Source organism: Mus musculus, chromosome 4 (genome assembly GCF_000001635.26).
Source record: "Mus musculus strain C57BL/6J chromosome 4, GRCm38.p6 C57BL/6J".
Classification (NCBI taxonomy): Eukaryota; Metazoa; Chordata; class Mammalia; order Rodentia; family Muridae; genus Mus; species Mus musculus.
Window position 1 is genome coordinate 139,490,918 of NC_000070.6, and position 6,000 is coordinate 139,496,917.

The following is a 6,000-nucleotide window of genomic DNA, read 5'->3' on the forward strand; positions in this document are numbered from 1 at the left end:
TCCTCTTCCTGGGCATTTTTAACATGGGCTCAGCAGTGATGACCTCTGTCGGAAGTAGTTTCCCTTCTTGAAGTTCTCAAAAGACTTTTAACACCCTCTGCTGCTTGCTGTGTGCCGTCTGGAGCCAGCCTGCCCCAGGACAGGGCCTTCTGCAGGACAGCTGACAGACATGCTTGTGTGTCTACAGTGGAGCCACCACCCTCTGCTCTGTTCAACTTGAGTAGCACTCCATCCCTTACCAATAAGAGTACACAAGACAAGTCCTCCAAGGATCTTGGGCCGAGCCCACGTTTGTCTTGATTCCCTTGTCAAGCCCAAGAGCACTTGCCAGTGCTTCTGCACCGTCCCAGAAAAGCTGCTAACACTGTAGCCCTGCAGGTCCGTGCTGCATCCTAGGGCTGGGCCTTGGCTGTGTCTGAATGGTAATGGAAAACAGGCTGGGCAGTGGACGTCGCCCCATACCTGCAACCCCTAGGCAGGAGCACTGGAGGACGTCAGACGAGCCAAGCTCTCCTTTCTGGAGCCACTCTGCTCAGCCACAGGACCCAAGGGATTGAGGCCAGCTGTTAGGCCTAGTGAGGTCTGAAGTCAGTCCACAGAAAGGCCATTCCTTTTAAACACTACTCAAGCCACTGGTACCGTCATCCTCATGTCCTTCCTGGCCTCCAGCTCTCCAAGTATAGGACCCAATTTGGGAGGAGGAGGAGGCTGTGTGTCCACATCCCACTAGGGTCAGGGGCTGGGCCAGACTCTGCCTTCATTCTGTCTGACATCAGCATTGAGATGGATGGTGGTGGTGATGCCTCTCAGAGGGAGACAGCCCCCTTATCACGCACAGCCTTGGAGGGCCCCCACTACTGTTCAGCTACTGGACCTTTCCCATCTCAAATGGCCCCTCCCACTGCCTGATCGCAGGGTCCCAGGACACTAATTCTTTAAAGTTGGAGGCATCCCATAGGAGCCTCCCTGGAGACATATCAGGGAAGGGAAGAGCGAAGACCCAGTTTTGTTTGGTGTCTGAACCCTCCCCTCCCCCGTGAGACAGTGAGGGTACAGGTGGGTCTGGGTCACCTGAGACCTTGAGGCTGGTAGTGTTTCCCAAGGGTAATGGTTTCCTCCATGGGGCCCTGTAGGGTAGGGCTCCTGCCCTATTTATGTGAGGATCTCTTCCACCTCATTGTGATATTTTGACAGGCACTGTCACTGCAGCAACACAGGCTGTAAAGGAGATATGAACAGCCAAAGTAGGGGCCTTAGGAACCAGGTCAGCCACAATCTCAGAATGGACAAAAGTACCACTCATGTGCATGTGTGCATGCTCGGCCAGCAGAGCTCGGTCACCTTAGCAGTTGCTCTCTTTCCTTTCATTCTGCTGGCCTGTTTCCTGTCTCAGGTGGGGTACCTCCCTTCCCTGACCAGTGTTTGGCTGCCACTCATCCTCTGGCCTCCCCAACAAGCCCAGAGAGCCAGGATTAGGAGCCAGGCATGTGCAGACAGAGCCACCTCTGCTGCTCAGCCTGATGACACTACACTCCAGGCTCCTTGGGCCAGCCCAGAAGTTCCCTGTACCAACAGCTTGTGTCCTTTGCTTAGACACTTTTTCTAGGGCTGGAGTTAGTAGACAGAGGGGGAAGGGACTAAGTACCCACCCCCTTATCACAGGGCACACAGGGCTAGTGCAGCACTTAGGACTGTCCCTGAGAACGGCAGGGAGGTAGGGCTGCAGAAGTGAGCCAGTGTGCTCCTGTCAATCAACTGACATGTGTCGCCTAATGTCCTTGGTTCAACTCTTGTATTATGCTGGGCTCCCAGGCCCAGTGCACATTACTCACACCCTCCCGTGAGCCCAAGGGGCTGTGGGAGACCCTGACTTCTTGGAGCAGAGGGATGGGGCAGTCTCCTGGAGAGGGGGCAGCTGAGATCCCAGGACATTGGGGAGTCAAGGAAACATCCATGGGGAAGCAGCCCCCACCTCATGGGATGAGATTGAGGTGGGTGGGTGGGTGGGGGAGTCTGTGCTTGTTACTCTCTAGGCCACATCCTTCAGACACTTCCCTCGTGGTGCCACTGTCACTCCAGCCACCCTTGCTGTCTTCATCAGTCTCTAAACAAGTCTGTCCCTGCTGGACATCCTATCCAGCTGTTGATGGGCTTGGGTATTTGGGAACCTGCAGTACTGACTCTGCAAGAGCACTGTTCCTGGCATGATCTCTAACCCTACAAGTCGGTTGCTTTTCCTGTTTCAAGGAGGAACCCAAGGCTCAGAGAACCCAGCTCACTTGCCCAAGGCTGCACACAGCTTAGCAGTGAGATTGAGCTCTGTGAAGCCAGTCTGAGCCCTGCTCATTTACCTGGTGGGGGGGGGAGTGACTGGCTAGACACAGGTGCAGATCACTCTAGGTCCTGATGGCTTCAGGAGGCAAGGCTTGGCCAGGAGCCTGGCAGGCAGGTGGAGCAGCCACAGCCAAAGGTTGACTGACCTCACACTGCTGGGAACCGGGCTTCTGGCTGGAGAACAGGTGAGACGCCAGGCCCTGGGAGCCAGCTGAGAGCTGGCATGACAGCTTCTGGGCCCAATAGGCCTCAAAGCCAGTGCAATTAAAAGGGCTTTTGCTGGATGGAACCTGAGGGCTGAGCCCCAATCAGTGGGCTTTGCCTCAGCCCTCCGTGTGGCAGGAATCTGTCCATGTCCTAGTCTGTCACCTGACAATGCTGTTTTCTTCCCTGGCTCTAGAAGCGGGTATCACCAAGCTGGTCATCCCTCCCAGCTACTCTCCCCTAATGCCAGCTATCATTCTGGGAGTCCTCACAAAGACACCTCAAAAGGGAACTAACCCGTGGGTGTGTCCAAATTACTGGCAAACAGGCCCCTCATTGCCACTTCTGCCTCAGCGGCTTCCACCCTGGATCTTGTGCAAGGATGTGTTCAGCAACCAATAAGCAGTTCTCTTATGCCCATGCTTGCTGTGGGAGAGACTGCTGGTTCCATGAAAACGGGGAAGTTGGGGCCGAGTGAAATCTAAACTTCAAATGCTGATATAAGTACCTCGTGGGGACCCTGGCCAGGCCCATTAGGATCATGATTCCCTGCCTGGAGGAAAGCCTGTCACTCACTTCCCAGCTCCAGGGGCTTAGGGCACAGCCATACCTGCCTGGAAGCTAGAGTGGCTTGGGTATGGTAGACACTTCTGAAGTGTCAAGAAGATAGGCTGAGGCTTATCCGAGGCTGTGAGGAGCGCTGGTTTGTGAGTAGGTGGTGGAAGGGCATATATATGGCCCTTCAGTGGCCATCCTGTTACATGGCCATGCTGAGAGCCCAGGTTCTCTCATCATCCATACACACACTCAGCCCCACGTACTTATGCTCAATCCCATCTGGGCTCTGAATGCCAGGGTTGGAAGACAAAGTTGCCAGGGTCAGAGTCTGGAATCAGACCTCAGGTCAGGACTGTCGGTCCTTAGATCAAGACCTTCACCTCTCTGGGCGTGTGTGTGTGTGTGTGTGTGTGTGTGTGTGTGTGTGTGTGTGTGTGTGTGTGTGTGAACTGAGTGTGCCTCAGGGCCTCTGGTTTGAATGACTTCACCCTGGGAAGGGCTTGGCTTAGGAAAATGCAGTCAGGAGCAGGGATCCTGAAATAGCAAGGACTGTGTGGAAGAAGAGAGACTTCTCTTATAGCTGCATCCAGACACAGGAGAGCCCACTGCTGTGTCAGATGTACTGTGTGGGGGTGAGGATGCCAGAGGCTATCTCCCATAACAAGGCTGGAAGCTCCAGAGTTTTGGATGCGGTGCAGGGTCCTAATCTGGTTGTGGTCCCTCTGCCTCAGCTTTGTGACCACTGCTTTCTCACCTGCAACTCGGAGAAGTCGTGGGCTTTCAGGGGTGTGTCCTTGGGGTGGACCAACTGAGCCACCAGGTCTCCTCTAGATAACTCTGTGGGGCTGCCAGGGAGTCAGTGTCCATCAGGATCCCCAGTGCCCAGAGGGGACCTGGGGAGTGGCAGTGGCAGCTCGGTCCCCTCCAGGGCTCAGCTCTGTGACTTTCCCAGCCAGGGCAGCTGAGCAGGGCTGCGCCTAGTCTGAGGAAGCTGTGGGCTCCTGTGTGTGGCTGTTTGCATCTGAGTAACTCCAGAAGGATACGAGGGCCCTCAGTGATGCAGCCCAGTCAAGAGCCTTTAGAAGAAGGAACCCAGTCACTGAGGAGGCAGAGGCAGTCAGATCTCTGAATTCCAGGCCAGCCTAGTCTACAGAGTGAGTTCCAAGAAAGCCAGGGATACACAGAGAAACCCTCTCTTGAAAAATCAAAAGTTAAAAAAAGAAAAGAAAAACGGAACCTGAGAGGGCAGTGGAGGAAAGGTGCACCAGAACCCAGTTTCATCAGAAAGCTGATAAGACGTGCTGGAGAGGTGGCTCAGCGGTTAAGAGCACTGACTGCCATTCCAGAGGTCCTGAGTTCAAATACTAACAACCACATGGTGGCTTACAACCATCTGTATGGGATCTAATGCCATCTTCTGGTGTGTCTGAAGACAGCTACAGTGTACTCACATATATAAAATAAATAAATCTTTTTAAAAATGGAAGAAAGGAAGCTGATATGCATGCTGTTCAGAGGGCCCAGACCCAGCATAGAGACCCAAGTCTTAAGGGGCGCGTCATCCAACCAGCTCCATTGCTGCCCCATTTTATAGATGAGGAAACCAAGACTACTTTGTCAGAGCTGGGACCTAACTCCATGTTCCCGCTCTGGCCACCAACCATGAGCATCGCTGCTTTGTCATCTGATCTCCATCCTATGTGGAATGACCACAAGCGATGCTTTGTGGTCCCAGAGGGGCTGGCTTGGCTAAGCATGGGTCATCTGCCCCAGAAGGACTGACTGGGCCAGTACAGTGGCAGTCTGTGAGTGGATTTACACATCGGGTGTTGGGATGGAAACCAAGTGGCCCCCAAAGCATGGAAGAGCTACTTGGCTCATTCTGGGGAACGATTGTCAAGCCTATACCACTATGGGAGCCTCCCAGGAGGCTGAGACAGGAGATTCAGAAGTTCTAGGCCAGCCAAATCTACATAGGGAGATCCCATCTCAACCACAGAAAGAAAAGAAATGGCTTGCCCAGATTGGCCAGGGGGACTCCAGTGTGTTGTAGAAGACCTGTGTCCCCTTTTCTCAGCAGGAAGGGGGAGAAACTACCTGGATTGGGAATGGGACAACTAGGGGTTCAGATCTGAGCTTGGGTGGGTGAGTGCCAGCTCTGCTGCTGCGTCTTCATCTCTGAAGTGCATGTGGCCACAGCTTCCTCAGAGATTGTACAAGTTTTGTTAAGCGCAGTGTGTGATGGCGACCGTCACAGCTGCACCCGGTAGAGTCAGCCAGGACTGCCAGCTTAGCATCCAACTTGAGTCCTCTCAGCAAACAACTTTGTGCAGGTGGGGGAAATGGAAGCATGGAGACCTTGAAGGAGTCATCTGAAGTCACCCAGCTAGGCAGTAGATTTAACGAGAAGCCCTTAGCAGGCTGACTCCAAGGTTCCCCTTAACTCTTGGTTGTAGCAGTTCCCAGGACTGGGCTCAGAGAGTCAGGAGCACAGTAGCCACAGATGGGTGGTATGGCCAGAGCATCACACTCTAGCCTACATCATCCAAGGACTTGCCATCAGCCCAGCCTCGAGTCCAGCGGCAGTGTGGACCTGGGTGTGGCTGGCCCCGTAGGTAGGCAGCCTGCCCCACCTGAGCACACCTAAGGACTAGAGCCTGCTGCATTCTGCATCCCTTGGCCCCGTAAGCCCCTCACTGTCCCATGGACCAAACACAGGCCTTCACCCATCTAGTCTGTCAGGAGATGGGGAATGACTCCACTTAGTTAGCTTAGATAGATGGTCCTTGCTGGGACAGCTGGAGCAGGCACCCTACCATCCAGGCTCCCTGTGTGTGAGAAGAGCAGTAGCAATGTCTGCAGCCTACCTCTTGTCACCCAGCAGCAATCCTTCCTTCTGCTCTT